Source organism: Globicephala melas, chromosome X, assembly GCF_963455315.2.
Source record: "Globicephala melas chromosome X, mGloMel1.2, whole genome shotgun sequence".
NCBI lineage: Eukaryota > Metazoa > Chordata > Mammalia > Artiodactyla > Delphinidae > Globicephala > Globicephala melas.
Window position 1 is genome coordinate 38,854,219 of NC_083335.1, and position 12,605 is coordinate 38,866,823.

General features: G+C 38.0%; 1 protein-coding gene across 1 annotated transcript in view; it reads right to left on the reverse strand.

The window, feature by feature from the left end:
* The window catches only part of IL1RAPL2 (interleukin 1 receptor accessory protein like 2), a 1,145,014-nt gene that overhangs the window by 626,490 nt on the left and 505,919 nt on the right, over positions 1-12,605 (reverse strand). The window lies entirely within an intron of this gene.

The following is a 12,605-nucleotide window of genomic DNA, read 5'->3' on the forward strand; positions in this document are numbered from 1 at the left end:
GCCAGTCCCTACCAAATGCAGTTTACTCAGGAACTGCTGAGCCTCTCGACTGGTGCTAGAGATGTTTATCATGAAAGGGGTTCAATGTGTGACTTTTGCTTTCACACTCTATTTGAAAAATTGATGCTGACTTCAGAAGTAACCTCAGATAACAACGGATTCTTCTAGGTCTAAATACTGGCCTATCCAAAATTTCCAGCAAAAGGACCTGTGGCAGAAACTACAAGTTGCCTCCTCAAAGTCCATTCCTCCTTTGTCTTACTAAGAGAAAGTACATTTCTCAGCTTCCCTTGAAGACGGGGGTGAACAATAATTTATAAGAAGAAGTTGTCATGAAGGGCTTCTGGGAAAGTTCTTAAGGAGACCAATTTGGATGGGTATAATGGAAAGAACCCTGAAATGAGACTCAGGAGACAAGGGATTTAGTATGGGTCTGGTTATTAATTTTCTGTGTGAACTTGGTGAGTCACTTTACCTTTGTACCCCCATTTACTCACACGTAGAGTGAAACAGTTGAATTATAGATTCTCTGAGGTCCTTTCCAAATTTAGGTCCCAATGCTTGCTCTCTCCCAGTTGCAAAGTCCCAAGTAGATAAAAAACAGATGCATGAAATGGGTGTGTGTAATTTGTAAGACCTTTATTATTTCCTGTTTCTTTACCCTCCAGCAAATTAAAAATCACTCAGTACAGTTTACATTGTTTACACACTTTCACAGTGATATGTGGTTTACATTACATACACACACTTTTAAGAACTTTATCAAGATGTAATTCACATACCATCAATCCACTCATTTAAAATGTAAACTTCAGTGGTGTTTATTATATTTACAGAGTTGTAGGTCCATCACCACTATCTAAATTTTAGAACAAAAAGTAACTTCATACTCTTTGGCAGTCATATTCCCTCCTCTTCCTAGCCTCTGGCAGCAACTAATCTTTCCATTTCTATGGATTTGCCTATTTTGGATATTTCTTCTTAAATAGAACCATACATTGCATGGTCTTTTGTGACTGGCTTCTTTCATTTATCATAATGTTTTCAAGGTTCACTTGTGCTATAACTTTAATCAATAATTTATTATTTTTATGGCTAAATAATATTCCATAGTATGGATATACCACAATTTTTTATCCATACATAAGATAATGGACATGTGGGTAGTTTCTATTCTTTGGCTATTATGAGTGATGTTGCTACAAACATTTGTGTAAGATTCATTTTTAACAAGTGTCTACTTATATGCCAGGTGTTGTGCTTGGTGAATAAGATAGACACAGTCACTGCCCTCAAGGAACTTACTGTCTAATATGGAGGACAAACATTGAATAAGTAATGAAATTGGTTCTGAGTGGGAAGAAAGGTAAAATGCTGGGTTCTACACAAAATACGTAGACTAACCTACCCTGGGTCAAAGGTTGGTTAAGGAAGGTTTCCTGGTGGAAGTGATACTTAAATTATAACCTGAAATGTGAGGAGGGGAGAGAGAAAAAGCATGCATGAAAGCACTGAGAGAGGAAGCTCAGTATGTAGAGTGAGGAGGGAAGTGCAGTGGGAGAAAGGTAAAAAATGAAGTTGGAGAAAGGTAATGATTTGGGAGATTTATTCTAAGGGCAATGTAAATCTATTAAGGAGTTTCAAACAAGGACATGAAAGTATTCAATTTACATTTGTAAACAATCATTCAGGTAAATGGACTTTGGATGTGAAGAAGGAGTGCCTGTGCTGGATTCAGTTAAGAGACTATTTCAGTGGTCTAGCACAGACACAACTGAGGCTTAGACAAGGGTGGTAGCATAGAAGATTAATAGATTTTAACATAGACAAGATATATTTTGGGACTTCCCTGGTGACACAGTGGTTAAGAATCCACCTGCCAATGCAGGGGACATGGGTTCGATCCCTGGCCTGGGAAGATCCCACATGCCATGGAGCAACTAAGCCCATGTGCTACAACTACTAAGCCTGCTTTCTAGAGCCTGCAAGCCACAACTACTGAAGCTTGCAAGCCTAGAGCCCGTGCTCCACAACAAGAGAAGCCACCACAAAAAGAAGCCTGCACACCCCAATGAAGAGTAGTCCCTGCTCGCCAAAACTAGAGAAAGCCCATGCACAGCAACGAAGACCCAATGAAGAAAAAAAGAAAGATATATTTTGGTGTAAATAGCAACCGAACTTGCTAATGGATTAGACTGGGGAGGGATGAAGAAGAATACTCTCAAGGGTGAAACCTACATTTCTGCCATAATGGGTGGATGGTCTTACCCTTTACTGAAATGGGAACAATTAAAGGAGTAGCTGAATGTGTTGCAGAAGAGAGATTAGTTGATAAATTCATCTTGTAACATTTTGAGTTTAAGATACTTGTAGGATATGGACATCCAGATTCAGTTGTTGACAAGGCAGTTGGCTATGTGGGTTTTTAGTCCAGGACAGCTTGGCTAAAGATGAATAGATCTGGGTCTCCTTTATGTACAGATGGTAACTGAAGCCTAGGGAGGGTAGACTTGTGTGAAGAAAAGAGGGTCTAGATATGACTGATCCTTGAGGACTTCTGTCATATAATTTGTAGATAATGGAAGAGGGGCTTAAAAAGGAGTCTGAGAAAGAGCAGCTATAAAGGAAACCAGAAGACTGTGTCACAGAAGCACAAGGAAGACACTGTGTCAAAGAGAGACTGGCCAAGTATGGCGAATACTGTTGAAAAGTCACATAAAATGAGGATCTAGAAGTGACCATAGGATTTATTGACAATAAAGTCACTGATAAACTTGGCAAAATAAAATTTTGGTGCCATGGTAGAGGATGGGAGAATGGGAAGCAAGTTATGGCTTTTATGTCTTTCTAAATCTTCTCAAAGAAAATGAGTTCTTTTTAAAGAACCAGATTTTAGTTTCATTGATCTATTCTGTTGGTTTTTCTGGATTCTATTTCATTTATTTCTGCTCTGATCTTCATGACTTCTTTCCTTCTACTAACTTTGGGTTTTGTTTGTTCTTCTTTCTCTAGCTCCTTTAGGTGTAAGGTTAGGTTGTTTGAGAATTTTCTTATTTCCAGAGGTGAGCTTGTATCACTATAAACTTCCCTCTTAGAACTGCTTTTGCTGTGTCCCATAGGTTGGACTGTCATGTTTTCATTTGTCTCTAGGTATTGTTTTTTATTTCCTCTTTGATTTATTCAGTGATCCACTGGTTGTCTAGTAGTATATTTTTTAGTTTCCATGTTTTTGTGTTCTTTGCAGTTTTATTTTCTTGTAGTTGATTTCTAGTCTCATAGCTTTGTGGTCATAAAAGATGCTTGATATAATTTCAATTTTCTTAAATTTAATGAGCCTTGTTTTGTAGCCTAGTATGTGATCTATGCTGGAGAACATTTCATGGGCACTTGAGAAGAAATTGTATGCTGCTGTTTTCAGATGGAATGCTGTATATATACCAATTAAGTCCATTTCGTCTAATGTGTCATTTAAGGTCTATATTTCCTTATTGATTTTCTGTCTGGAAGATCTGTCCTTTGATGTAAGTGGGATGTTAAAGTCCCCTACTATTATTGTGTTACTGTAGATTTCTCCTTTTATGTCTCTTAAAATTTGCCTTATATATTTAGGTTCTCCTATGTTGGGTGCATATATATTTACAATTGTTAGATCTTCTTGGATTGATCCCTTGATCACTATGTAGTGTCCTTCTTTGTCTCTTGTAACAGTCTTTATTTTAAAGTCAAATGTTTTCTGATATAAGTATTGCTATGCCAGCTTTCTTTCGATTTCCATTTGCATGGAATACCTTTTTCCATCCCCTCAAGGGAAATGACCTCATTTAAAGCAGAGACCCTTTTGTCTTCTGCTGAATGAATGAAAGACTGAATAACAGGATAATTCTTGAATCCAGCTGCTTTCCATTTTCTAATTCATTTAATATTCTCAGCAACACAGCTGTTAAATGACTCATCCAAGGTCACTCAACTGGTCAAAGTTCTTACCCAAACTCAAATTTTCTGATTTCAAGGCTGGTACTTTCCCTAAAGCCTGATAGCTGCATTCCTTTTTATATCATTCCCAAGGTACCCACTAAGAATAAGTACTCTAAAAATGCTTTGTGAATGGTTTTCTCATTAAGATACTGTGTTAAAAGTAAGATAAAGAATGAACTTTTACAACCAGTCCTAAAATAGGCAGTTTAACACCATCTGGTCTTTAAAATTATGTATACTGAAAGCTAAGTGATAAAGAGAAGGAGATAAATGGTGGCAAATAATGCCTGTGGTTGGAAATGTTCACTGAGAAGAAAAATGGCTTTATAAAATCTGTATCCTCTTAGATTGGACACCTCTTGAGGGCAGGGGATGCATCTCAGCCTTCTTTCCTGTGCCTAGCACAGTGCTTGGCTCAGACGGAGGGCACAATAAATGTTTACTGAATCACATGGTATAGTATAAGGAAACAAGTTTTAATTTTCTGACCTTTTCTCCCATATGACAACAATAGTAATTGTTACCATTTACTGCTATGCCAGACACGGTTCTAAGCCATTTCTTCAATTAATCTCATTTTGTATTTAGAAAACTCCTAGGCTGTAGATATTATAATTAGCCCCATTTTATAGATGGAGTAACTGAGGCACAGAAAGGAAAAGTGACTCCTCCATGGCTGTGAAGGTAGCAGACGGAAGAGCCAGGCTTTAATGAAGGCAGAATGACTCCAGAGGCCAAGCTCTTAATCATGAATACTTCCTCTCATCTAAATTTAGCTCTTCTATGTCACATTCTTTATACTTTTCCTATGTGACAGCTGCACTGATAAATGAACTGGTAACAAATGGTTTGTGACATTACCTTTCTATATTTCCTCACTCTAGGTATTCTTATATTTCCAAATTTAATAAAAGTCATATACAAATATTTTAAAGAGCAAATGATGGGACTTCCATGTTTTCAGGCCCCTGAAATCTGCACCAAGTAGGAAGCTCTTATTCACTATATCTGTACTGGTCAAACTTCAGTGAACTCATTCTGTCTAGCTGTTCTTAACACCATGTGCTTTTATTTTGGATCTTCTTGACTACATCTCTTCCACAAGTTGGCTATGAATTTTTATGACTATAAAGTTGAGGATAGGTCTTCAAACCAAGGAGACCTCACATTCTACTTTGCTCAGGCTATTTCCCTTCTCCTCAATAGAAAGTACAGAATTGGAAGCTGCCCAGAAATGGATCTATACAATCATCACTGTCAAGGTTCACAAAATACAAGGAGACTTTAATATTTGTAGCCCCATTCAGAAAACAAACCTTTCTAGGAGGAACTACATTTGAAAGTCACTGAGACAAGGGAGGAGATAACATGGCTGTATCAAATAAAACTGAACTGCAATTCAGGAGCTCTAGTTCTGGCCTTAGCTTTATCAGTGAGAGAACACATAAGCTTGAGGAACTAACTTTCTCTTTCTTGTTCTGGTTTCTTTCTCTGCAGTACTCAAACTAAAATAATGAGTCCAAATGCCAGTGAAATAAGTCAGAAACACACTATTTGGCATTCTCCTACAGCACAGATAAAGCTCAGGCAGCACTCACAGCCCCAGTCAAGCACCTTGGTGTAGTAGAGAGAGCATAAACATTGAGAACACACACTGGAATTAACTCTGGACTGTGTCACCTCCTAGATGTATGACCCTGAATGGGTCATTTCACCTCAGAATCCTCATATATAAAAAGGGGGTAATGATAGTACTTACCTCACAGAATTGTTGTGAGAATTCAACAAAGTAATCTATACAGAGAATCTAGCACCATGGCTTACATATAGTAAGCATTCATAAAAACATTATAATAATTATTAGTAGTAGGAGAGTCTTTATTTTATTCTGACCCCCAAGTCTATATCAATCCAAAGTCTCATATCCTTATCTTATAGGGTCAGTATGATAGTTTCTGTATTTCCCACCTAACAGGGCTAATGTGAAGATAACGTGAAGATACAAATGCTTGCATTCAATCACCAAACTAATAATTACTGAACACTGAGCAAGCCCCTGAAAATATAGCTGTAAACAAGGCAGCCAAAGCCCTTGCTCTCTTGGAGCTTTGAGTAAAGTTGGAAGAAATAGAAAATAAATATATAAATGAAGAATTGAGATCATTTCAAGTAATGAAAAGTGCTAGAGTGTGGTAGGATCCATCCAGGCTTTGAAGTATGAAGACTAAATCACCACAACAGTGTCTGTGGTCAACATTCAATAGCATTTATCACAACTTTTTATTATTGAATTTATTTCCTGACATATTTGTCAATCTGAACCACTGAGATGTGAATTCCAGAAAAATGGATCATGTCTGTCTGATTTATCACTGTAAACTAAGGCCTTAATAGAGCCCAGAATGACTAATCAATACATGTGTGTTGGGGGGTAGAGTCAAGATGGCGGAGTAGGAGGACACAGAGTTCACATCTCCTCACAACTAGGGCAACTACCAGGCACTGGTGGGGGACCTTGGACACCTAAGGGGAGGAATCCCCGAGTGACCAGGTAGGACGTGGGGGGAACGTGAGGGCAGGAGAATGGGACTGGTGCCCCTGAGGGGTGGCTGGGGGAGAGGAGGGATTCCCACACTCAGTATGGGTCCATTCATGGTGAGGAGATCGGCAAGAACAGAGAGAGACCCTCAAGGGACAGGAGGATAGGAAGGAAACAGGCCAGAGTTTCCACCTCCCACTTGGGCCCTAGGGAAACTGCCAAGGTCCCAGGCCTGACCCTTCTCACTCTGAGGGCCCTGCTAGCCAGGCCGAGCCTAGGCCCCACCCTCCACCTCCCCACAGGGCCTTTTCCAGCTGTGTGGGTCCTGAGACTAGGCCCCACCCCCTGCCTAAACCCTGCTCCTGCGAAAGCCTCGAAGCACCAACTCCCCAACGCTTTTTACAGTACCATGGGCCCTGAGACTAGGCCCTCTCCTCCTAACGCCCTCCCCCACCTAAGCCATGCCCCTGCCTAAGCCTTGCCTCCCCACAGCCAAGGCATTTTCTGGCTTTTTCTTTTTTTTTTTTTTTTTTGCTGTTGTGGTTCTATTTTACATTGTTGTTTTTGTTTCATTTATACTTTTACTTTTTCTAATAATTTTCTTTCTTTTTCTAGTTTTATTTTATTTTTTATTTTTCTTCTTTATTATTGCTCTGCCTTTTTTTTTTTTTTTTTTTTGCCATGTCACATGGCTTGCGGGATCTTGGCTCCCAGGTCAGGGGTCAGCCCAGAGCTCCTGTGGTGGGAGCACTGAGTCCAAACTACTGGACTAACAGAGAACCTCAGACCCCAGGGAATATTAATCAGAGTGAGGCATCCCAGAGGTCCTAATCTCTGCATCAAGACCAGGATCCACACAACTGGTTACAAACACCAGTGCTGGACACCGCAGGTCAAACAACTAATAAGACAGGAACACAGCCCAACCCAACAACAAGAAAAATGAGATGACCAAAAAAAAAATACGTTACAGATGAAGGAGCAAAGTAAACACCTACAAGACCAAATAAATGAAGAGGAAATAGGCAACCTACCTGAAAAAGAATACAGAGTAATGATAGTAAAGATGATCCAAAATCTCAGAAACAGAATGGAGTCATGGATTGAGAAAATACAAAAAATGTTTAACAAAGACCTAGAAGAACTAAATAACAAACAAACAGTGATGAACAACACAATAACTGAAATGAAAAATACTCTAGAAGGAATCAACAGAGAATAACTGAGGCAGCAGAACAAATAAGTGAGCTGGAAGATGGAATGGTGGAAATAACCATCAAAGAGCAGAATAAAGAAAAAAGAATGAAAAGAATTGAAGACAGACTTAGAGACTTCTGGGACAATATTAAATGTACCAACATTTGAATTACAGGGGTTCCAGAAGAAGAAGAGAAAGAGAAAGGGTCTGAAAAAATATTTGAAGAGATTATAGTCAAAAACGTCCCTTACATGAGAAGAAAATAGCCACCTAAGTCCAGGAAGAGCAGAAAGTCTCATACAGGATAAACCCTAGGAGAAACACACCAAGACACATATTAATCAAACTAACAAAAAGTAAATTCAAAGAAACAATACTAAAAGCAGCAAGGAAAAAGCAACAAATAACATACAAGGGAAACAACATAAGGGTATCAGCTGATTTTTCAGCAGAAACTCTGCAGGCCAGAAGGAGTGGCAGGATATATTTAAAGTGATGAAACGGAAAAACCCACAACAAAGATTACTCTACCCAGCAAGGATCTCACTCACATTCAATGGAGAAATTAAAACCTTTAAAGACAAGCAAAAACTAAGAGAATTCAGCAACATCAAACCAGCTTTACAACAATTGCTAAAGGGGCTTCTCTTGATGGGAAACACAAAAGAAGAAAAGACTCACAAAAATGAACCCGAAACAATTAAGAAAATGATAATAGGAACATACATATTGATAATTACCTTGAATGTAAATGGATTAAATGCTCCAATCAAAAGACACAGACTGGCTAAATGGATACAAAAAGAAGACCCATACACATACTATCTACAAGAGACCCACTTCAGACCTAGGCATACATACAGCTTGAAAGTGAGAGGATGGAAAAATATATTCCATACAAATGGTAATCAAAAGGAACCTGGAGTAACAATTCTCACATCAGATAAAATAGACTTTCAAATAAAGACTATTACAAGAGATAAGGAAGGACACTACATAATGATCAAGGGATCAATCCAAGAAGAAGATATAAAAAATTATAAATATTTATGCACCCAACATAGGAGCACCTCAATACATAAGGCAAATGCTAACAGCCATAAAAGGAGAAATCAACAGTATCACAATAAAAGTGGGGGACATTAACACTTCACTTACACCAATGGACAGATCATCCAAACAGAAAATAAATAAGGAACAGAAACTTTAAATGACACAATAGACCAGATAGACTTAATTGATATTTATATGACATTCCACCCAAAAGTGGCAGAATCCACTCTCTTCTCAAGTGCACATGGAAAGAATATTCTCAAGGATAGATCACATCTTGACTCCAAGTCAGGCCTCAGAAAATTTACAAAAACTGAAATCATATGAAGCATCTTTTCTGACCACAACTCTATGAGATTAGAAAACAATTACAGAAAAAAAAACTGTAAAAAACACAAACATATGGAGGCTAAACAGTGTGTTGCTAAATAGCCAAGCAATCGCTAAAGAAATCAAACAGAAAATTAAAAAATGCACAGAAATAAATGACAACAAAACCACAATGACCCAAAACCCATAGGTCGCAGTAAAATCGGTTCTAACAGGGAAGTTTATAGTAATTCAATCTCACCTCATGAAACAAGAAAAACCTCAAATAAACAATCTAACCTTACACCTAAATCAACTAGAGAATGAATGACAAACAAAACCCAAAGTTAGTAGAAGGAAAGAAACCATAAGGATCAGAGCAGAAATTAATAAAATAGAAAAAAAGAAAACAAGAGCAATGACCAATAAAACTAAAGTTGGTACTTTGAGAAGATAAACGAAATTGATAAATCTTTAGCCAGACTCATCAAAAAAAAAATGGAGAGGACTCAAATCAATAAAATTAGAAATGAAAAAGGAGAAATTACAATTGACACCAGAGAAATACAAAGGATCATGAGAGATTACTACAAGCAACTATATGCCAATAAAATGGACAACCTGGAAGAAATGGAAAAATTCTGGGAAAGGTACAACCCTTGAAGACTGAACCAGGAAGAAGTAGAAAGTATAAACAGACCAACCACAAGTAATGAAATTGAAACTTATTAAAAATCTTCCAACAAACAGAAGTCCAGGACCAGATGGCTCCACAGGTGAATTCTACCAAACATTTAGAAAAGAGCTAACACCTATCCTTCTCAAACTCTTCCAAAAAATTGCAGAGGAATGAACATTCCCAAACTGGTTCTATGAGGCCACCATCACCCTGATACCAATACCAGACAAATATATTTTAAGAAAAAGAAAATTACAGACCAATATCACTGATGAACATAGAAGCAAAAAAACCTCAACAAAACACTAGCAAACAGAATCCAACAACACATTAAAAGGATCATACACCATGTTCAAGTGGGATTTATCCCAGCGATGCAAGGATTCTTCAATATATGCAAATCAATCAATGTGGTACACCACATTAACAAATTAAAGAATAAAAACTATATGATCATCCCAATAGATGCAGAAAAAGCTTTTGACAAAATTCCACACCCATTCATGATGAATACTCTCCAGAAGGTGGGCCTAGAGGCAACCTAACTTAACATAATAAAGGCCATATATAACAAACCCACAGCAAACTTCATTCTCAATGGTAAAAAACTGAAAGCATTTCCACTAAGATCAGGAACAAGACAAGGATGTCCACTCTCAACATTATTATTCAACAGAGTCTTGGAAGTCCTAGCCACAGAAATCAGAGAAGAAAAAGAAATAAAAGGAATCCAGATTGGAAAAGAACAAGTAAAACTGTCACTGTTTGCAGATGACATGATACTATACTTAGAAAATCTGAAAGATATCACCAGACAACTACTAGAGCTAATCAGTGAATTTGGTAAAGTTGCAGGATACAAAATTAATACACAGAAATCTCTGGCATTCCTATACACTAACAACAAAAAACCAGAAAGAGAAATTAAGGAAACAATCCCATTTACCACTGCAACAAAAAGAATAAAATATCTAGGAATAAACCTACCTAAGGAGGCAAAAGACCTGTACACAGAAAATTATAAGACATTAATGAAAGAAATCAAAGATGACACAAACAGATGGAGAGATATACCATGTTCTTGGACTGGAAGAATCAATATTGTGAAAATGACTATACTACCGAAAGCAATCTATAGATTCAATGCAATCCCTATCAAATTACCAATGGTATTTTTCACAGAATTAGAACAAAAAATTTCACAATTTGTATGGTAACACATAAGACCCCGAATAGCCAAAGCAATCTTGAGAAAGAAAAAGAGAGCTGGAGGAATCACGTTCCCTGACTTCAGACTACAATACAAAGCTACAGTAACCAAGACAGTATGGTACTGGCACAAAAACAGAAATATAGATCAATGGAAGAGGTTAGAACTCCCAGATTTAAACCCACGCACCTCTGGTCACCTAATCTATGATAAAGGAGTCAAGAATATACAATGGAGAATAGACAGCCTCTTCAATAAGTGGTGCTGGGAAAACTGGAAAGCTACATGTAAAAGAATGAAATTAGAACACTCCCTAACACCGTACAGAAAAATAAAGTCAAAATGAATTAAAGACCTGAATGTAAGCCTGGACACTATAAAACTCTTAGAGGAGGGCTTCCCTGGTGGCGCAGTGGTTGAGAATCTGCCTGCCGATGCAGGGGACACGGGTTCGTGCCCCCGTCCAGAAAGATCCCACATGCCACAGAGCGGCTGGGCCCATGAGCCATGGCCACTGAGCCTGCGCGTCCGGCGCCTGTGCTCTGTAACGGGAGAGGCCACAACAGTGAGAGGCCCGCATACCGCAAAAAGAAAAAAAAAAAACTCTTAGAGGAAAACATAGGCAGAACACTTTGACATAAATCACACCAAGATATGTTTTGACCCACCTCCTAGAGTAATGGAAATATAAACAAACAAATGGGACCTAACGAAACTTAAAAGCTTTTGCAAAGCAAAGTAAACCATAAACAAGATGAAAAGACAACCCTCAGAATGGGAGAAAATATTTCCAAATGAAGCAACGGACAAAGGATTAATCTCCAAAATACACAAATAGCACATGCACTCAATGTCAAAAAACAAACAACCCAATCAAAAAATGGGCAGAAGACCTAAATAGACATTTCTCCAAAGAAGACACACAGATGGCCAAGAGGCACATGAAACAATGCTCAGTATCAGTAATTATTAGAGAAATGCAAATCAAAACTACAACGAGGTATCACTTCACACCCATCAGAATGGCTATCATTAAAAAATCTACAAACAACAAATGCTGGAGAGGGTGTGGAGAAAAGGGAACCCTCTTACACTGTTGGTGGGAATGTAAATGGATACAGCCATTGTGGAGAACAGTATGGAGGTTCCTTAAAAAACTAAAAATAGAAATACCATATGACCCAGCAATCCCACGCCTGGGCATATACCCTGAGAAAACCGTAATTCAAAAAAAAAGAGATATGTACCACAATGTTCATTGCAGCACTATTTACAATAGCCAGGACATGGGAACAACCTAAATGTTCACTGACAGATGAATGGATAAAGAAGATGTGGTACATATATACAATGGAATGTTACTCAGCCTTCAAAAGGAAGGAAACTGGGTCATTTGTAGAGACATGGTTGGACCTAGGGTGTGTCATACAGAGTGATGTAAGTCAGAAAGAGAAAAACATATATCATATATTAACTTATATATGTGGAACATAGAAAAATAGTACATATGAACCTATTTTCAGGGCAGGAATAGAGACACAGATGTAGAGAACAGATGTGTGGACACAGTGGGGGAAGGGGAGGGTTTGATGAATTGGGAGATTAGGTTTGACATAAATACACTACTACCATGGTTAAAATA